Source organism: Euprymna scolopes, chromosome 14 (genome assembly GCF_053919585.1).
Source record: "Euprymna scolopes isolate OS-2025 chromosome 14, ASM5391958v1, whole genome shotgun sequence".
NCBI lineage: Eukaryota > Metazoa > Mollusca > Cephalopoda > Sepiida > Sepiolidae > Euprymna > Euprymna scolopes.
Window position 1 is genome coordinate 159,195,169 of NC_136495.1, and position 23,455 is coordinate 159,218,623.

The 23,455-nt window shown below is 33.3% G+C and overlaps 1 long non-coding RNA gene across 1 annotated transcript in view; it reads left to right on the forward strand.

The window, feature by feature from the left end:
* The window catches only part of LOC145293313 (uncharacterized), a 32,109-nt gene that overhangs the window by 4,211 nt on the left and 4,443 nt on the right, over nt 1-23,455 (forward strand). Inside the window, exon 2 of the long non-coding RNA XR_013869711.1 lies at nt 17,009-17,162. This is a non-coding gene — a long non-coding RNA (uncharacterized LOC145293313). The remainder of the gene's footprint in view (nt 1-17,008; nt 17,163-23,455) is intronic.

Below are 23,455 nucleotides of genomic sequence, written 5' to 3' on the forward strand. Positions count from 1 at the left end.
CCATTTACTGGCATTTATTGGTGAACTTTAAGTGGCTTTACAGCTGTCAGTGTAGGTTTCCAGCGTAGCGTCTATTGTACTGCTTCAGAATGAAATAGAGGTTCTTATTTTCGTTTACTGGCTAGCACTGGCTTTCTCTACAATTATCGATCATGACCAATGTCGTTCCCAGTTGGATTGAAATTAAATCGACTGTGTTTACAATCACTTCTTGACAGGAACGGGCAGTGGCGGGCAAATAATTTGTCTTCAAATCGCAGACCCTGTCATCCAATGGGGAGCACTGTCATCCATGGTGGTCATTGCTCCTTTAAGGTGATTAGTGTCACTTCAGGACAGTGGCAGTTACTGTCGGGGATGGTTGTTTTTAGAATTTTACTGTTTTATTAATAAATATATCTCATGCTATTTTTTTACAAATTGATGTTTGAATTAAATATAACATTGTACAGAATACAAAGAATAATTATAATAGTAAACATGTTATGCTATATTTTTCTTACATTGTTAGGTGAACGTATCGAATAGTCATTATCCTTTTCTGTATTCCACAGAATCACATTTTGAATTAAATATAACAGTAGTTTTTTAACATCTAATCACTTTTGCATTAGAAATGCAAAAGTTGTGTGCATATCTAAACAATATTGCATTATATTTTTGCAATAAATAAACAAATATATAAATAAGACAAATGCAAAACTCTTACTGTTAAATGTTAATTACACTAGTTGAGTATGAACATTTCCTTCTAATGTTAAAATATATAAAGCCACAAAACCATTGGTGTAAATAAAGAAAACACATAAGTGATTATTAACAAAAATACAAACTCTGATTCGCTAAGAGGAAAATGTATTTGTCGAATACTAATAAAAACACTAAATAATAGATGCGTTAGTAATCTTTAAAGTAACACAATAAACACTAATGGTACTAATACTAATATTAATAAGAGTAATAACATTAAAAGTAGTGAGTCAATCTCGGAACCCTATACGGTAATGTTTCAGGTTATGAAAATTATATAACAATAACAGAAAATGTAAAAACTCATCAGATTAATAAAAAAATGCTACGATATTTCTTAATTCAATGAAAAACCATAAACAGCAAATGTAGATATCCCAGTAAGTACAACATTATATTTATTATATATAGAGAGAAGCTTAAACATTTCTTTCAATTCAATGAAAATGATTATTTATTAATGAAAATTATGAACTTTTATTGTACTTTTTTTTCGGTGTTCTATTTACAAAATAATATTTTTTCACTACTTTTTTTTTTAAAGTAAAATAATTTCTTACATTCGATGATCCTTAATTAACAAATATTGCAAATGTATTTCATATTTTTTAACTGAAGAGACAGATAAAAATGTGGATCAGCCATTCATTTTACAAGTATTTATTTTATATTTAATTCAATATTATTATACTAGCGGGGGTACCCGGCGTTGCCCGAGTGTTTGTTTCCGGGACGGGGGGGGAGTTTTAAAAAATGTTATGGTAGGTAAGTAGGAAGGATCAAACCCGGAGTCATGAGTAAAAGTAGGAAAATAAAGTGTGAAAAAAAAACAAAAAAAACATCTGCAACGTTAACAGTTCGGCCACCAAGAAAAGTCCATTCCAGTTGTTTAGGAAAAAAAACAAAAAAAAAACAAACAAACGACTACGGTAGGTCGGCACGAACGTGAAAATATAATGTGAATTGTCCAGCACGCTAACCACTACGCCACAGAGCACTGCAGCTTAGTTTAGTGATTTTAAATAACTTCACATGAAAGAACTACGAAGCCAAACCGGTGTTCTCTTCTCAACTGTTCCTTGTGAACGATCCCCAAACGGTGTTAAGTGGTGGCAGGGGGAGGAGGAATTTATTAGAGAGAAAATATTTTACCACTTCCATTGATCTTAACCGATTTTGGCCGTGACTTCTCAGCAGAAAAAGTATAGAAATCTAAGATTATCGAGGAATTTGAGAAATAATAAGCCTATAACACACCTCAGATATTGTTCTGCCGTTCGTGCATATTATATTTGCATGAAATATCTTGATTTTTAATCCTATTAATGTCAAAATCAGACGGGAAAAATGAGTTCATTTTATTTATATAGAGATGAAAAACTATCAAGAAGTCAATTTTAGCAATTACATTACTCGATTTATTCTTAAATTTTATTAAACCTTAATAACAAGCAAACAATTTTTTATTAATGACTAACATGGGTACCCGGTGTTGCCCAGGTGGGGGAGAGGTGGTATACTAAGGCTATTGAGCAATCAACCCTCAGCCCTAAAAAACTACTTTTCTTTAATCAAAATAGCAGTGAGTACCAGTGCGACCGACAAATACAGGTATCTTAAAATATAAAATGAAGTTTTTATGATTATACTTTATATGGTGTGATAGGTTAATCTAAAGATTTAGGGTTAAAACATGTGTAAAGCCTTCTAATCTGTTGTTACATATTCTTTTTCATCTACAAATGACTATACAGTTTTGTATTTACAAACAGTTGTTACCCCCCCCTTTTCCAAAATTACGAATTATGAATTTATTTTGTCTTGTAAAGTCTACCATAGTTTTTTTTAAAAGTAAGGTTAAATTTTGGATTTTTTTCATTTCGCCACGGAAAATCTACATATTGAGATAAAGATATAATTATTTGAAATTCAGATACTTGTTGTAATATTTTTGCATATTCTTATAGCAAATCATCCTAAATCTTATTTAGACCCAAAAATTAATTGATTCTAAAAGCTTTTAAAAAAATTTAATTGATTCTAAAAGCTTTAAAAAAAATTAATTGATTCTAAAAGCTTTAAAAAAAATTAATTGATTCTAAAAGCTTTAAAAAAAATTAATTGATTCTAAAAGCTTTAAAAAAAATTTAATTGTTCATCCATCGATACAAAAATCGCAGTCAATGGTGTTTTTTTTTTAATTAAATTTAAAATTAAAAATTCTATTAAAATAGTAGAAAAAGTTTTATATTATTCTGCTTTTCATATGATAAAGTTCGGGCTTTTATCTTTCTGGAAAAAAGTTGCTCAGGATTTTAATAGATTATAATTCGTTTTAAAAAACAACTTTTTTTTTTATTTTGGCCATGCCTAATATAAATGAATAAAACTAGTGATACGTATAAAACATTACATTAGTACTTCCAACCAAATTACTAACCCTTTGGGCAAAAAATTTAAGAAAATTTTGTTGATATTTTTCAATTTTACATATTCGTCTATTGACAAGATATAAATGTGTGTGCATGAAGAAGAAACACTTGTATGCAGTAAAAACTTTTTTGATGAAACTATAAAATATTTAGTTTATAACAATAGTTGACATTACATTTAGACTCTTATATATATATCACCATAATGTATGTTTTCACAAATTTCTATCATAAGCTTTCGTGTCAAGGTAAAATATTTGGTCATTTTTCTGATGTGTCTCACGTGATCTTTTATATTAAATTAATCGAGAGGTTGTGGGTTGGGGTTAGGATTATATTGACAAAATAAACGTGAATGCAAATGATAAAAATATTGAATATTATTTATTTTTACATATTTAACTTTATCGCATTTTAATGGATCATTTTTCTTTAAATCTTTTATCCAGTTATTGGAAGTCATTCGCGAAATCTTTGAGGTGATTTATACTGGATACTATTCAACAAATTTTTTATGCTTGATACTATTACACTAGGCATGGGCAAAACAAATACCGATGCTCAAAATGTATAAACATTTTTACCCCTCCCTTTACTTCAAAATTCACCAAATATCAGGAAGTTAAAAAATTTTAATGAAATTTTCAGTATTTATAAAATAATGATAACAGAATATAATGAACCCATTATTACTATTTAAATCTTAGTGGAATGTATTATTTTGTTTCAACAAAAAATACCTTTATTAAAGTTATGGTCTTCTGTTGTAAAAAAAAATGAAAGAATTTATTTTTGCATTTTTTATAAAGCATCGTAAATTATAAAAATTAAAAAATATTATTTAATTTTTACGGAAATTTTACGAAAAAAGCCCCTAAAGTCTGTATTAATGGATTCAATATAACTCGGAAGAAAAATGAATTTCTCGGACTACTGATATTACCATTGAATTCAGCATTGTTTATTTAATATTTTTACACAAAAAAATTATAATAACAAAAATAGTTCTACATTTTTTTTAAAATTACAGATTTCGCATAATTTTTATATGCAAGATTTTAATAATTTCCTTGCATGCATGAATGTAAAACTTTTGGAGTAACATAATTTTTATATAATCTCGAACAATAATTAAAAAAACATAACCAGGAACATAAAAAATAAGTAAATTAAAAAATGATGAGAATTGATCCAAACGTTTAGAATAGGAATGTTTGGATGCACGCCTGGGGGGGGGAGAAATCTGACACCCCTACCTCCTTCATGACTTCATTTTGAAACAGCATTTCGATTGGCTGAAATTTTGGGCTTCCGTATAATCGTGTTTACAAACCTTTATTTGTTGTGGTTTGGCGAACAGCAGAATCACTTGCTTTTTGAGGACTAGTTAATCTATTTTTCTTTGTACAAACAAGGTGTTTTTTTTTTATTTAATTCAATATCTTAGGACTTTACTAATTATCTTTGAAATAGGCCCAGAAAAATAATATTTATCTTTTAAAGGATTTTTACAATGAATTTATTTAACTTCAAAATTTAGCTGATTTGGTTAGCTCACCAGGAAAACATTTTTCATAACTTTTTTTTCACGTGTACAAATATTGTTTTCCTTTAGGAAATTAACTTTAGTCTCTAATCTTTCAAATACAGAAACCTACAAATAAAATATGATAAATCGGCTTTCAAAACTAGGTCCCTCTATCGTTATCCACCCATTTTTGCTCATACATATATCACACAAATTTATTATACTGGATACTATTTTACAAATTTATTAGTCTGAATTTTTTAACAAATTTTTTAAAATAGTGGAGAAAACATAAAACATCTCGAAAGCTATTATATATAATATTTATGATTTTCATCGTGATGACATATATATTCCGTGGTTCTGTGTGAAGTTAAAAATATTTGGTCATTTTTCTAATGTCTCGTGACTTTTTAAATGAATCTATACGTTAGATATTCAGGTTAAAATAATATTAGCAAAATAAATATGTGAATCCAAATACTAATAATAGTGAATATTATTTATTTTTTCTGATGTTCCAGCTTTATTGAATTTTAATGGATCATTTTTTCTTTAAATCTTTTAGGCTGTATTTGGAAGTCAACAGCGAAATATTTGGAATGATTTATTATACACGATACTATTTTACAAATTTCGGGAAGTGGAGAAAAGAGCATACATCTAGAAAGTCATTAATTCTTTTTGAAATTTGTGTTTAAATAAATAAAAAGGTATTAAGACGTTCAAATCAGAAATTGCAGAAAAGACAATATTGTACAGGAAACCATAGCAGAATTAAATGAAGAGATACATACAATATACTTGCATAAAATCAAATTTGCTTCAACATCTGTGAATTAAGACTAAAAAAAACGAGTATAAATTATATATAACTACGTTTATAATGTTTTAAACACGCTTAAATCAGAAATTGCAGGAAAGTATGTGGCTTTTGAAAAGAAAATTGTGCATATAGTACAGGAAACCATAGCAGAAATAAATATCTCAATGAACAGATAAATGCAATATACTTGTTAAGTAGCTTACGTTTCCCTTTGCATGAAATCAAATTTGCTTCAACATATGATTTAATGAGGATATAGCATACTATTCTACTGTCGTCAATTGTAGTGAAAATGCAAGTAGAGCAGAGGGAAAAACCACATTCTTGTGAAGTGTGTGGATATTCCTGTTCTCGAAAATCAGATTTAGTGAAGCATGTGAGAATTCACACAGGAGAAAAGCCACACTCTTGTGAAGTGTGTGGATATTCTTGTTCTGTTAAATCAAGATTAGTGAGGCATATGAAATCTCACACTGGAGAAAAGCCATATTTTTGTGAAGTGTGTGAGTATTCTTGTTCTGAAAAATCAACGTTACTAAGACATATGAGAACTCATGTTCGGAAAAAGCCACATTCTTGTAACATGTGTGGATATTCTTGTCCTGAAAAATCAATGTTAGTGTCACATTTGAAAAATCACAGTCGGGAAACGCTGCACTCTTGTGAAGTGTGTGAATATTCTTGTGTCAAAAAATTAACTTTAGTGAAACATATGAGAACTCACACTGGTGAAAAGCCACATTCTTGTGAAGTGTGTGGATATTCTAGTTTTGTGAAATCAAAGTTACTCGGACATATGAGAACTCACACTGGGGAAAGACCACATTCTTGTGAAGTGTGTGGATATTCTTGTTCTGAAAAATCAAATTTAGTGGTACATATAAGAACCCACACCGGGGAAAAGCCACATTTTTGTGAAGTGTGTGGATATTCTTGTTCTCGAAAATCAGATTTAGTGAAACATGTAAGAACACATACCGGAGAAAAGCCACATTTTTGTGAAGTTTGTGGATATTCTTGTTCTGTTAAATCAAAGTTAGTGAGACATATAAGAACTCATACTGGGGAAAAACCACATTCTTGTGAATTCTGTGAATATTCTTGTTCTGAAAAATCAACGTTAGTGAGACATATGAAAACTCACACCAAGGAAAAGCCACATTCCTCTGAAATTAGTGGATATATTTGATCTAAAAAATCAATGAATCCTGTGAAGTGTGTGAATATCCCTTAAAAATCTCATTTTGTGAAACATATAACAACTTACCCTGGAGAAACTATGCACATCTAGCCACCATAGTAAGCATCGGACAGTATGTTAAAAGCTCAGCAGATATGACAGTAGAAATAGTGAGGGACCACCATGAACATCTGCCCATACAAACCTCAATCACAAAGCTTGCTGAAAACTTTTGTCATACTGGAAAATACTGCCAAGGTATATGATGAACCAGCAACACAGATTGCAACAAAAAAAAAGAAATACACGGAATCGGGATAGACACAAGCATACAAGGATGGGAACAACATAAAAGAGCAGGAAAGTTCCTGGAGGAGCTTAACCAAGAGTATATAGACAGGAATGCTTCACTCCAATGGTTCAAGAGCGGGAGACTTCTTTGAAGAAAGACTCATTATAGCCAGTCAAGATCAGGGCTTACTCACAAATCGGTTAAAAAGTGTCTGGCCTACAAGCAGATGGCCAATGCAGGTTCTGCCACTTGGCGATTGAAAGCCCAAGCCACCTAATGTCTGCATGCCCAATCTTATTGGCAGATGGCCTTTACACTGCTTGTCACAACAAAGTATGTAAATACTTCCATTGAATAATCTGTGGAGAGAGTCAACTTGACAGATCAACGAACATTTGGGAACACGAACCACCACCAATAACATCAAACGGAAAAGTGTTCTATGACAAAGGCATACAGGTGAGAAGATACAAGGCCATCCAGATATTGCAATGTCGTACGAGGTGTTTTACAAGCCATAAAAACAATGCATCCACTGATAATAATGCTTCATTTTTGTAAAACTTAATATTTAATGCGATTAACAATTTCTGCTATGAAGATAAATCATTTTAACCTTATTTTCGTCGGTATGAAGATTTTTTTTAGTATCGACTACAAACAATGTTCATGTCAGAAAGAAGGTTCGTTTACTATTACGGAAACTAGAGATAGCCAAGCATAGCAAGTTTGTGGATTTGCAATCATCAGTCATTATCATAATGACTGATGATTGCAACTTTAGGTTAATAATAAGCTTTGTATAAGGATGAATTTTGAAAATATCTTCCACTGGAAAGTTTATGTTTTTATCACAAATATATTTATTATAATTGAAATGGTTTCTTTTAACTATTTTCAATTTTAATAAACCAAGGAAAATTCTTGGCCCAAAATAGGAATAGCGAACATTGATTTGAACATAATATAGCAGTGATGTCATAAAAGTAAATAAATTGTAAATAATAGCAGATATGTACACAGACATAAAAGAAAAGAACAAGCAGTCATAAAAACAGTTTATTTCAATAACATTTATTTATAAAACAAAAAAAATAGACGGTCATAGATTTAATAACTAATACTTGGTAGACATTCTCTTTGATGTTATTAATGCTAGTTGACAAATATCATCTTGAGGAATTTCCTGCCATGTCTGATGCATTAATGCTAAAAGTTCATGTTTAGAAGATGGCTTCCTTTTCTTTTTGCGAAAGTTTCGGTCTAATATGCCGCAAATATTTTCAATTGGTTTCATATCCAGGGACTGACTTGACCATGGAATTTATTAATCCTATTTTGGCTCAACCAATGTTATTACGCCCTAGCAGAGTGACAAGGAGCTCGGTCTTCTATAAGTAAGGAGTTAACTTGGTTAATTTTACCACTTGAGGATATTAGTAGGAGTCCTACATGTAGTATCGAAACATAATTAGTAAAATTGATGTTTCCTTCTAACTCCAACAGGACTGAGCGACCATCAACCCAAATTACATCCCATACCATAACTGGGGAGCCCCCATGTTTCAGCGTTGGCTGCAGATTTTTAAGTAAAACACTTTTGCTGAAGAAGCCTCCATACTCATACTCTTCTACTGTTGGGAAATAATGCAAATCGTGACTCATCAGAGAAAATGACATTGGTCTAAAAGGTCATAAGTTTCTCCGCCATCTGATGAGCCCGATGTTTTCTGCACTTGATATTGGCAGAACGAAGAAAAGATTTCTTTTTTGCAGCTATATCATAGTAGACCAGCTTTTCAAGATACCTGACAGCTGTTCTGGAACTAGCACCAGCTTGCTTGGCCATTAAGGAAAATAGGTGCTGTATGTAGAAGGACGTCAATACTTTGAAAAAGCTGCAAAACCCTACTTCCATGAAACTGCCATCTAAAGTAAAAGTTAACAGTTTAATTAATCCCATTGAAGCGGATATAAAGAAAGCAAAATAATTCCTTGATTAAAAGAAATACACGATTCAAATCTACTGAGAAATGTATAAAAAACTTTAGTTTAAAAAATAGAAAGAAAATAAAAGAATGAATTCAAATTTTCACAATTTTATTATTTAATATGTGTAATATAAGCCAGTTCAAAATAATAGTTTTAATAAATATGAATGTGTTAGTCACATTTTCATAAAATGTTTAGTTATATTTTCGAACGAGAGTTAAGTCAATTATGGGATATGGTGAATATTGGATATACAGAAAAACATGAAACATTGTGTCTTCATAACTTGTCTGCATAATGCATTGCATCAGTAAAGTTAAGAAACGTTGAGCCTGGTAAGTACTAGATGAGTGACCATTTAGGAATGGAGGCAGTGTGTGTAGGAGGACGTCGACACTTTCTAAGAGCTGCAAAACCTAAAGTCATCGGAAATATACCTATAACAGGCAACCGCTTGCAACTTTCATACACCCATTAAACTTCCGTCTAAAGTAAAAGCTAATTGTTTAATTAATTTCATTGAAGCGGATTAAAAGCAAGCAATATGATTTCTTGATTAAAAGAAATGCATGGTTCAAATCTACTGAGAAATGTATTAAAAACTTTAGATTAAAAAATAGAAAAAAAACATTTAAAAATAAAAGAATGAATTACTTTTATGATTAAATATATATAACAACTGAGTAAGTTTAAAATAATAGTTTTGATAAATATGAATGTGTTATTTGTATGTTCTATAAAATGTTTGGTTACATTTTCAAACAAGAATTAAGTCAATTATAAGATACGTTAATCATTGGATGTTTATAAAAACGTAAAACAAGTTAAATCAATAACAACTAAACACTGGAAAAAAGATAAAATTAATACCTTACTTCCAAAGAAATACGGTTAAGTGTTTATTATAAGTTTTTAGTAATTTAAAAATTAAAATCCTACCGATATTAAAAGACAACACATTAAAAATTTATCATTGTACCAATATTTAAAGATAACCTATTAACACCTTGATCAGTTAAACACCTGTGGTTATAAATGATTTTAAAGTTCAGCTGAATTAGAGGTAAACGGACAGTTTCCCTAAACATCATTAGCTTGGAATGATAGAATTGATAAATTTCGAAATATATGAAACGAAATAGAAAATGCGGTTGTCCCAAGCAAAAAATATGCCAGCATCATCCGACATGCATCAGTTGTGCTGTCATAAAATGTTTGGTTAAAACCTAAGTAGCATGGTAAGCTTAAATGTTAGGCTAGATGTTTAATATCTGTTTATAGTAATTATTAGTATCTTACAAATATTTAAATATCAAACGTTCAACACGCTGATCAATTAAATACCTGTGATTATAAATAATTTTTACGTTCATATGATTTAGGGATGAACGCATATTTACATGGAAACTGAGTAAATTCTAAAGTATAGCAATCTGAGGGAGAATACTATTAAGGTATAAGGCTTTCTCGCATCTCGAGACAAACAGAGCAGGGGTCAAATATTGCTATTTGTCAGGTGTGTTCGGAGTATGTCGAGGTGTATAATTGCTATGAGTTCATTCGAGAACAGTCAATTAAATTATTTATAAAAACATAGGGATGCAACATATTAGATATGGGAGACAGGGTTGAGCATAAACATTGCTGCGAGACTTGTTAGATTTGAACACTTTCTAAATCTTATCTAAGATGAAGATAGTTGTGAGAGGTAATCCAGCATAGATGTAGCCACATTACTCAGTGCATGTGCTAATGTGAGATTTTTAGATGTATAGATTTCAGTAATTGTCTTTAAAAGTTAGGAAAGCCTAACCATATTAGTGACATTGTGGGCAAAAGATTAACTCCTTTTAAGAAAATATTGTTGGTAGTTTTAATAATTTTACATATTCCTCTATCGACTATGTGTGTGCTTGATGAAGGTAGAAACAAATGCATGCAGTAAAAACTTTTTTGATGAAGCTATAGAAATTTTCTATTTTTAAAACAAGCTCAACATTACATGAGAACTCGTATATATGTCACTATTTCTTTTTTCACGATGATGAAATCAAATAAATGCTAAGTAAAATTTAAATTTTAATGGATCCTCTTTTTCTTTGAATAGTGAAATCTGTAAGAAGATTCATAATACTGGATATGATTGAACAGATTTTGTGAAATAGTGGGGAAAATATCGTATGTCATATCAACTTTTGTGAAATATGTGTTTAATGTTCAAATAAGTTCAAACATATTAGGAAGCCCAATCGAAAATTGCAAAAAGTTTGTGCTTTTGGTAAAAACATGCAAAGATCGAATCATCAATTCAAAGAAAGCATGAGTATTTTGAAAAAAAAAACACAATATTTTATGCATTACATGAAACCATAGCAGTAATAATATGCATAAAAGAATGAACACCAGATAAGTGTTAGATTCTTGTAGAGTAGATAACTTTTAATTTTTCATAAAATAAAATTTTCTTCAAAGTTTGTGATGTATAAAAAAGTAAGGATAAAATACCAAATGTTTATAACAACTTGCATAAAAAATGCAAGAGATTGAGAAAAAAACCACATTCTTGTGAAGTGTGTGGATATTCTTGTTCTCAAAAATCAGATTTAGTGAAACATATTAGAACTCACACTGCGCTTTCCTCGAGTATCTAAGGTCTCTCTGTACAGGCGTTTGTCAGAACAATCTGGCATGAGGATACTTTTATCTAAAAGTAAACTCTGATCAAATATTCAAAATCACATTCAGTATTCTCTGCCCAAATAAGATCTCCTCACGATGGCTTACATTAGCTTTTACGAGAAATGCTGCACCTTCTCCGAGTGATGTTACTTCAAGTAATAGCACGAAGTTGGATACTCCACCAGACTCGATAAATTCTTGTCCTGGGATCCAGTAACACTAAGATACCAAAACAAAAGATATTCTACAACATAAAAAATGGTTAATTGAGGAGAGAAAATTGTTCTCAATTTCTTTACTAACTTAGTGTTTTAGAGATAAAGAACTTTAATGTAACACTCGAATATCGATGTATCTCATATAGAGTTCAAGTGTTAGCCCCAGCTAGTGGCCCCCTTGATTTCTGAGGACTTCAACGGAAGGAAAATAAAACAAAAAAGTGAAAAGTCATATTCATGTGAAGTGTGTGGATATTCCAATATCAAAAATCAACATTAATTAGAACTTACACTGAGGCCAATATATCAAATGTTCTTCTGACCCCAAAATAAAAATGGTGAATGAATATCACACTAAATTTTTGCCTCAGCAGACGTCAACTACAAAGCTTGGCGAAAATTTCAGTGGTAACACACTGGATAACACAATAGAAGAATATGACACCTCAGCAACCCTAATCGCCCGAAAGAAGAGAGAGGAGTATACAGAAAGGGAACTGAAGACAAGACTAGAAGGATGGCAACAACATAAGAGAGCAGGCAGGTTCATGGAAGAACTAAACCAGAGCTACATTGACAAGGAGGCTTCACTACAATGGCTTAAAAGTGACAAATTTCCATTTGATGAAGAACGATTAATTATAGCTGCACAAGACCAAGTCTTACTCACAAATAGATTTAAGAAAATGGCTGGTCTACAAAAAAACGACCAATTCAGATTCTGTCACTCAGCTGTTAAAAGCCCAAGCCACCTAATGTCTGGATGCAAGATTCTTCTAGCTGATGGTCATTACACTGTCCACCACAATAAATTGTGTAGATACTTACACTGGAAGATCTGTGGAGAGATGCAACTAGATAGGTCGTCGAACATCTGGGAACATGAACCACCACTGATAACATCAAATGGAAAAGTGACAGTGTTCTACAACAAAGACATACAGGCAGGCAGATACATAAAAGACAAGGCCATCAAGCCATATATAGTAATATGGAACAAGCCCGAAAGGACTGCACTCATTATCGACGTCACAGTTCCAAACGACTTTGGTCTTAATAGAGCAGAACAGGAAAAGATAAAATATCAGGACTTAAAAAATGATCTAAAAACAAAATGGTCTCTAAAAGAAATAAACATTATACTAGTTGTGACGGGAGCAACGGGCCTAATAAAAAAGAATCTTGAGAAATACTTAGAAGCAATCCCTGGAAAACCAAGCTGTAAGGAAATACAGATAGCACCCATAAAGGGCACAGTATCTATTCTTAAAAGAGCCCTCGGATATAAATTTAAACTGTAATAGAATCAAGGCTTACTCACAAATGGATTTAAGAAAATCGCTGGTCAACAAAAAAAGATCTGTGGAGAGATGCAACTAGGTCGTCGAACATCTGGGAACATGAATCACCACCGATAACATCAAATGGAAACGTGCCCGAAAAAACTGCACCCATTATCGATGTCACAGTCCCAAATGATTGTGGCCTTAATAGAATGGGAAAAGATAACAAAATATCAGGACCTAAAAAATGATCTAAAAACGACATGGTCTCTGAAAGAAATGAACATTATACCGGTTGTGATAGGAGCAACTGACTTAATAAAAAAGAATCTTGAGAAATACTTAGAAGCAATCCCTGGAAGATCAAGCTGTAACGAAATACAAATAACAGCCATAAAGGGAACAACATCTATTCTTAAAAGAGCCCTCGGATATAAATTTAAATCATAACAGAATTAAGTGTTAGCTCAATGAGGGAGCCCCTTGATCTCTTTAAACTTATTAAAGTTAAATAAAAAAATAAGGGAAAACCACATTCTTGTGAAGTGTGTGGATATTCCTGTTCTTGAAAACCAGATTTAGTCAAATATATGAGAACTCACTGAAGATTGGCTTTGACAAATGCACCAAATACAAAATAAAAAGAGAAAAAACAATATCTTCAGTTCAATGATGGTTTTAGTGAAGACCTAGGCGAGGATGCCACATACAAATACCTTTGTATAGAGGAAAGTGTAACTTTGGAGCATGGCAAAATGAGACATAAGGTGGAACAAGAAAACATAGTACACCTTAAAGAGAAATGTATGATATACATAAGTTATGATGAGCCACCAAATCTCAGATCCAGCAATCAATGGGAACCCTGTTTTTGAGCCCAACCAAAATAAGGCCAAGACACCGAAAAAGGACTCTCGCAACGCATCATGACAGGATTACCCATTGTAACAAAATTGTAAAGGTTTTGAAACGTATTTAGTTTCTGGCCTAGAAAACCATTTTACCCATATAAACAATGCATTTAGAAACAATTTAGTTTGCTGTTCATTATTCTTTTGTGTTCATTATTTTATTTCATTATTCTTTACAAGATTTTTCCAGATATGAAGTAGACTTGTTAGTCCCCCGATTTATTGAGAGGGGCTTATGCTTTGAGGAATGTCAAACCGTGACTTGGTTATTTTTCAAAAAACAGTGTGCACTCATGGTGGGAAACTACGCATGCACTGCTTGTTTGGTATCTTTTGGACAAGGTTTCACATAACTTTAATCAGGTATTCAAATTCAGTCATAAAAATGAAGAAAAACATTGAAATTTTGTCTAAGAGTAAGAGAATTGAACCACTGAAATATAAAGTCATAAGATAAATAAAACCCAGGCAGCCATAAAACTTTCTTATATTTATCAACATTAAACAAAAATTTAGTATTTTCAAGTACAAATTTTTTTTAATTGTAAACTTTCGGCATTAAATTTCAATGTGAAGGAATAAAATACCAAGTATGAACCTATATATATTCTGAAAGTTCTATCGTTTGGCTTTCTAAATATTAAAACAGATATCACCTCTGACCCCCCCCTAGAGTTGACTTTTCTTGACCCCCAAAGTTATGCCCTTTTGAGGGTTCCTACAAAAGCTGTCTTGGCATATAAATAGGCAAAGAAGTCCCACAAGATGAACTCCCCTGGCTTTCTACGGTTGATTTTCAGATTTCTCGGTAAAAAAAACCGGCTAGGTGCAATTGTTTAGGCCAGAAACTAAATACTTTTTCAAAAATTTACAATTTTGTAGTGTTGGGTAGTCCCATAACGATGCGTCGCAACAGTCCTTTTTCAGTATCTGGACCTTATTTGGGCTGGGCTCAAAAGCATGGTTCCCATTGATTGCTGGGTCTGAAATTTCGTGGTTCATCAAAACTTATGCATATCTTACAGGGGTCAAAAGGATAAAAGAATTCTGAGGGGGGTGGGTGAAATTTCAATCTTTTACTGGATGATTTGGCATGGAATGTCCCAGTAACAGAATATCATTTTTATACATATTATAACATTTTTGGACGTCTTATTATTTAAACATTCCTATCCCGTGCAAACGTGTTTTTCATTTATTTTTATACACAAAAACTTTCGATACTTATGCACTTATGTTACCGTGCTGAAATAATATTATTCCATTCATAAAATGGGAGGGTGTTTGCAATTATTCTGTATTTTCACCTAACAGTTCAATAATAAGAAGAAACAGATATAAAGGTTTAAGGAAAGCTCTGGCATCCTGCACCTTATGCAGATTTAATGCCAGACTAGTACTGCCTCCCAATGTTTCCAACCTGCTCCTTTCTTGTGTGGAATTTGAGGTTCCTTTTAAGAACATAGAGATGGACTTCTCCGGACACTTCTGGGTTAAAAAAGGAACTTCACAGAAAAAATGTACTTACTCCTCTTCACCTGCCTAAATGTATGAGTGGTTCATATGGAAGTGATATCCAATCTAGGCATTTTGTCTTTCTTTCAAGCATTGGTTTGCTTTATTAACCCCTATGATGTTCCTTCCGTCTTATATTGTAACAATGTTAAGCCATTCCTAAGCATTAGCAAATTATTCAGTCGTCTTTCTGTATACTATGAATATCAAATTGGTGTCTGCCATCTCAAACTCAAGACTATTCCACTCTTTTCTCCATGGTTTGGGAGAGATGCATCCAAACGATAAAGACTTTCCTCTACAAGGATGTCGTGTGAGCTACTTTACTTTTCTGACTATCATATCAGATATCAAGAGAGCAGTAAACATTTGTCCTTTGACTTACCGTGAAGCAGCAAACAGAAAATTAGAGGCCATTACTCCTAATATGTTCCTGAAACCCAATAAGAACTCTGGGTTACTATTGCACTTGGAGGAAAGAAACGTTTGGGTGAAGGTGTTTTAGCAGGTCTCGAACCAAGAATATATCCTGAGTCTTAGAGAAATATCTTTCGGATTCTCTACAGTACCATTTAAAAATCGACAAGATTAATGATGTAGTTATTGTAAAGAGTCTCCTCAAACCTAGACCTCTTCGGATACTAGGAACCGTGGTGGAATTGTTAAAGGGGATGACGGTATTGTCAGATCAGTTTGCATCAAACAGAGTTACGGTCCTGTGCAAGTTCATTCATTGAAACATCTTTGCCCATTGGAATTTTCTATTGCACCTAACCTCGTGAGTGAGACCCCATTACTTTGACGAATTTTAATGATGATACTAATCTGCCTGGCTCCTCCAGAGATGAGGATAAAATTTGGCTTGGCTTAGCATGTAAATCTCCCCAAGGAGATCTAAATATGATGGGTTGTGACCTCATGTACGAGTGGTACCATTTTGAATGAGCCTCCACCTCAGAGGCAGAAGTGGTATTGTCCTGAATGTGCGCCTCGAAAAAGCATTGAGGTAGGCCCAGCTTACTTCTTACAATAATAGTAATCATTTACTCTGAAACCACTGTGACTCTGTTCCTTCTATTGTGATCTTATTCTTTATGGTTTCTTTTGAGTTCTTAACATTAAAAAATATTTAAAAAATAGAATTCTATTTATACATTTTTACCAATGAGAGATTTAAATAACTGACGTTTTTAATATGTAAAACCAAAATTACTTGCTTTATTATTTTTACAAGGAAGTCTGAACTGCCTATCTCTATCGCCAAAATTCTCAAACATTTGTGACATTTAACGAAAACAAACATATTAAGTTTGAAATAATAGGTAATTATAATTATCCCTTTTTGTAAAAACAATTAGTATTCATTATTTCTCTAATGATTTTATTTTATGTTGAATTGCAGATTTCTGTTTGGTCAGTTAAAATGTACATCACATCCTTTATGAATGTCTTGCTCCAAAATTAATACAGTGGTAATTTTGAAAATAAAAAGCAGAAAGTTTGAAAAAAATTGTTTTCAAGAAAAGTATCGGCCAAGAAATGAAAATAATTTAAAAGTAAGTTATAAATTTTAATAGATATTTTATGTATCAACTTGTATTCAAAACAACATTCTCTGTAAAATTATATAAAAATTACAAAATACACGTATTCCAAATAGAATATTGTTTCAGATTTTGTGAGATATGATAATTTATATCATTTGTATTCTTCTCATCTTGAGTGTTATTCTCAATTATTCCTATATATATAGAGAGGGTGGAACTTAAGCAAACAACATTACAGCTTTATTCTAAAACTTTCATGGGAAAATCAATTCAGGTAACTTGATTATGTAGTAGAGCTGACATATATTCATTGTAGCTGCCTTCAGCATAAAGCACCACCTCGATATGGGTCTGGCACTGGGAGCGTGCCTTTTTCACAAGTGCTGGCAGGAGCTCAGCAGATGGCGGCGATCAGTCTAGCTTTAGTGTTGTGTGAGGTCATATTGGTGATGTTCTCGATGTATGACCAAACGAAGCACATCCAGGTATACTTTAGTGTTAACTTTAAAGACGACTTGAAAGATGTGAAGTGGCATGACACCAAAGACCATGACCAAGGCCGAAAACTTTGTTTTTATTACCGTGGACATGCCCCTGTTATTTGTGGAACTCCATCGATGCATTTTGAAGGTGCAGACAATGGCCTTGTTGTCATAGCTTGGATTGCTAGAGAGCATGAGTTGTACAGGGGTGCATCTCCAATTTCGGTCGTTGAACATTGTGTCACTTTCAGATATGATAGAAATTTCCTGTTGGGATTTTTACACAATTTCACCAAACTATGCAGAATATCGAACAAAATCATTTTTTTTTGTCCACAGCTTGTCAATGTTTAGTCAACAATAGTTAAGTAGACCTGAAATAATACACAATTGTATTCTTAATTTAAACTGAAGATTGAAGCTTCATGGACAAACGCAATCAAAAGATTATAATTGCATTTTTCTTACTACTAAGCAGCAATCTTGAAGTATCTTTCCATTTAATTTCAGAAATGCCGGTATTCTCATAGACTCATATTTGACAGCTCATACAGTCACTGACAAGGGCACATATCTAAAACACACGCTTTGCCTCCCTATTAATTGCTTAGTGGAACATTTGCAAGAGTCTAATCACTATCATCTATTGCATAGATTAATCCAGCGTACTCTATTGATAGTCTCCATTGACATATATCAGTGGGGGATTATCCAGCCAATCAGCTTATCCTGACAATACATTTGCCTTTGGCTTAGTATGCCGACGGATAATCAGACTGGGTGATTTGCACTAAGTTTTCTCAGATGAGAAAACCTCTTTCTCCTCGTAATAATGCTTGAAAAGTTTGAAAGCTCATTTCAAACATGGGAAACTCCAATTACAAGACCACTCCCCCAATCCAAACACCTAATGAAAGTGCAACAGGAATTTGGAAATGTTGTTTTCAAATGTGATATTTCTTTCTTGATTTGATTGATTATAATGTTATGGATATAATAGACCTCATTATTTGTAGAATTACATTCGGATTAGATAAGAAATACCTATTACCATTCTAAGCAATATTCACAAAGATTTAAAGAAATTGGCTCTTACATAACTTGAAAGAAGGTATTCATTGCCATATTCAAATTGGAAGAGTGTAAACAACTACTCGTTTTTATCACAGTTACCATAGCCATTATATATTGTGCAGTTGATTTTATTTTGTTTACATCAGATGGATAATTTATGCCAGTAGTGCGGACTTTGTATATCCATCATCAAGTATCTAAGTCAGCCGTATTGGGACAAATTTGTTTTCAATCGCATTTGACTCACATGAAAAGCATGACAACTTTCATCATCAGGTAAAGATATGAAAAGCATTGAAACAAATGAATATTAACATTTTGTATACTTGTATATAGTGGAAGTCGGGGTAAGTTGAGCATAGGGGTAAGTTGAGCCACCTCCTTTTAACCACAATTGACTAAGCCAATCCGAGTTTGTATGCAATCTATAAACAACTGATCACGTGACTTTAACCTCCACCATTTTGTTTTGCTGAACCAATATCAGAGGTTGATGCAGTAAAAGAAAATCAGATTTCGTGCCAAAAAAGTAAAATAAAGCGTTACAGAGGTGAGTGTATGTTTCTTGTGTGTAGTAATAGTTTGATTAGATATAATATGTGGTAGTTGTTTGTTCAATTACTTGCCTTCATACCTGTAAAAGATTTTTACATTCACCACACATGAGATGCATGCATTTGAACAGACAATTCAATGAGGTCAGACTGGGGTAAGTTGAGCCAATGCTAATGGGGTAAGTTGTGCCACTGGCTCAACTTACCCCATATGTCTTTTTACACGTTTTCAAGAAACAGATGAATGTGCAACCACATCAGTAGGCCTGTTATAGAGTGAATTCAAAATGCATGTTGTATAAGTTACATGCTCTACTTGTATAAGAATTAGATCTATGGGTTACCTGGTAAATGTTTAAGATGTGTAAGCCGTGCTTGGATAGGAATTTGCATGCTGTACAGGCGCTTTGTTATTCTAATACTAATAATTATTTTTATTATTACTATTATCATTATTATTTTTAACATTATTATTATTATCATTGTAGAATCAAGAATGCCCTTACCCCCCTCTCCACCATTATGGACTAGCCTACAATTAGTCAGGCATGGTGGGTTATTCCATTTGGAGGCACCTGATTGGCTAAACATGCCAGGAGAGGCAGATGTCTCTCTACAAATGCCAGCTGTTCTGGCATTCATTGTTCAATGTTCCAGACTTATGTCAGGAACTCCACTGAATCAACTAGTTCACTCTAGTAATATTCTGCATCATTATCGGATTTATTGTGTTAACTTCATTTTTCTTTTTTGTGTGTTTCACAGAAAAAAGCCCACCAGACATGCACCACTACGTGCGAAAGACAAATCGTGGACAAACTCCTACATACGTTATGGAACGGGCTGCTGCCGCTGTTACTGGAGGTCAGAGTGTGAGGAGTGCTGCAAAGGACTTTAACATTGATCGAATGACACTGAAGCGGTACATGGACAAACAGACAGTCAACCAGCAGGGACTGCTTACACACCTGTTTCCTTACGGCAATTGGTTTTTAGTCCTGAAATGGAAAGGGATTTGGCTGACCACGTGAAACAATTGTCAGACATGTTTCATGGTTTGTCATTGAGAAGATGTCGCACACTGACATATGAGTTTGCTAAAAAAAACTGTCTCAATCTGCCACCAAGTTGGGATCGTAAGAAAAAAGCAGGACATGATTGGTGGTTAGGTTTCAAGAAGCGCCGGAACCTGGCAATTAGAGCGACAGAAGCAACATCTTTTAGGCGTGCCACAGCCTTCAACCGCCCAGTTGTTGTTAAATTTTTCAACAACTTGAGTCAGATAATGGACAAGTACAAGTTCTCACCAAGTGACATTTACAGCGTTGATGAGACTGGGTGCACCACCGTTCAAAACCCTGGAGCCGTTGTCACAGAAAAAGGAAAGAAACAAGTTGGTTCAATCACCTCCGCTGAACGCGGGGAATTGGTAACGGTGGTGTACACTGTGAGTGCAATTGGATCAGTCGTGCCTCCTCTGTTCATCTTTCCCAGAGTCCACTACAGAGATCACTTCATCAGAGGTGGACCAACACAGTGCATAGGGAGGGCAACACGAAGTGGCTGGATGAATGAAGAGGTGTTTGTGGAATATTTAAATCACATCATCAAGCACACCAGATGCTCACCAGGAAAGAAAATCCTCTTAATCCTCGACAACCATGACACACACATTTCTTTGAATATTGTGAACACAGCAAGATCTCATGGCGTTGTCTTACTGACCATTCAACCACACACTTCCCATCGTCTCCAGCCGCTCGACCGGTCAGTGTATGGACCCTTCAAAACAGCGTACAACAGAGCCATGGATGGGTAGCTACGATCCAATCCAAGGAAAACAGTAACAATATATGAAATCCCAGCTCTAGTGAACCAAGCCCAGATGATTGCCATGACACCATTGAACATTGCTGCTGGATTCCAAGCCTCGGGCATTCATCCATTTAACCGGGACATCTTTAGTGAAATTGACTTTTCCCCTTCTCTTCCAACTGACCGTGAGCAAAATGTGGCTGCAGAAAGCCTTGAGGCAAATTCTACTGTGGAAGATGCAGGACCATCAGGTGAGGTTCCTGGAGCAGTCTTGCCCGTGCACAGTGATGATGTCCGACCACAAAAACAGCAAGAAGATGATCTTATGCAACCATCCGCATCTGGGTCTTGTGTTTCATCTAGCTGACATGATGTCATGCATCGTCCATACATTTCACCATCTGTAATTCAGCCATTTCCGAAAGCAGCACCAAGAAAGGCAAGAAGAGGTGGTCACAAAAAGGGCAGCTCAAAGATTTTGACTGACAGCCCTGAACGACAGAAGCTGATAGCCCTTTCTGAAAATAGAAAGAGGAGCCTATTAACAAAAACAAAGCAGTGTTTGTTCAATGCTGGTGGGAAAAAGTCATGTCCCTCGAGATCTAAAACCCCATGTTCAAGTGACACTGATGATTCAGATTTTGAATTTGATGATGTGTCATCAGATAGTGATGGTGATATTGATCTGGATAGCCCAATAATCGAAGGTGACTTTGTGGTTGTCAAATGTGCTGGCAAATCACGAACTGTGAACTATATTGCCCGGGTTGACACTCTCAACGGGGAGGACTTTGAGTTTGAAGGTGTTTTCCTTCAAAAAGTTGCTGGGAAGGTAGGAACGGACAAGCCTGTGTTTGTTCCAAACCCAAAGGACGAAGCGGGTTTCAATGCAGAAGATGTTGTTTACAAGCTGCCACAGCCAAATAGTGTTGACAGTTCTGTCCGTTGTTCTAGCCAGCTCGTTTTCAGCTGTGACTTGTCACAGTGGCAACTTCATTAACTTACTTTCAGATATATGTTTCAAATTTTGTGCTGGTTCATTCGCTGTAATTAACATTTCTACTTCATTATTATAATTTGTTTTATAACCACAGCAACAATTTTAGGCTTGTTCTTTCTTTATTTGCAACACATTTTTGCATGGCACAACTTACCCCTGTGTGGCACAACTTACCCCAGAGGTTGGATCAACTTGCCCCATGGTCGGGGAAAGTTGAGCCATTTGATATGCATTTTTGTAAAGCACATGGTCGGTTTAGGTGTACTAGCAGAAAACTGCAACTTGTTTCAAAATGTTCCCAAATAAAAGAATTTTATAATAATACACTCATCTTTGCAAAATAATTAGTCGTTTGGGTTCTGAAGAGCCAAAATGGAAAATTTGCTCAACTTACCCCGACTTCCCCTAAGTGCTAAAACACTTGTATATATTTGTATAAATGCTAAAACACTTGTATATATTTGTATAAGTGCTATAACTTTTATAAAAAATCCTATTGAACACCAAATACATGGAATATAATTTTAAAAGTATTTGAAAATAAAACACGTCTCATTAAATTACTCAATATTTCTACATAGAAAAACATTTTAGTAAAGTAATTGAGTCATTAAATTTAAAGCATTCCCAACGATGTTTAAAATTTTATTAAAACGCAAAAATATTTTCCAAAAGCATCATAAAAATACTTTTGAAAATTTTTAATGTTTTTGTTTTAAATTTTAACTTCTTGGATGTTTTGATTTTTTTCTGAAAATATTTTATTATACATTTTTAAGCCTTCCACAAAATGTTGTTTTGTGAATTTAAACTGCAACATTTGTTTACTGTAAATTTGGGACATTGCATGATTTCTCCAAATAATGTTTTCTTCTTTTTTACTTTACTGAAGATTATTTTCAAATAAATCGGTACAATTAAATATATAAAATATTTTAACACATGTGAAAAGTATGAATGTTTTTACTTTGTTACATTTTATAACCTAATATTTGTGCGTAATTTTAGTGATCAAATTTTGTATCTTCAAGTATGTGTACATTAAGATAGAAGCTAAATTCGCTAACCTCTTAAAAACACTGTCACACTGTGTTACAAACAAAATGGGATTATTATTGTTCTTTTATATATCATCAATAAGGTTTAGATATTTCACAAACATTTTGTGAAAGAATTTTTGTAAACTATAAACAGAAATTACATTTTGAATCTCATTAATAAACAATATGGTGGAATTTTTGTTCTATATTACTTAAAAATATTCCACTTTGTATTGATAAATAATTACAAAAATATATTTTTAATAAAAAAATAACTTGGAGACTATAAACTAGTAAATTGTTTACATAGTAACATGTTTACAAGCATGTTGTTTGC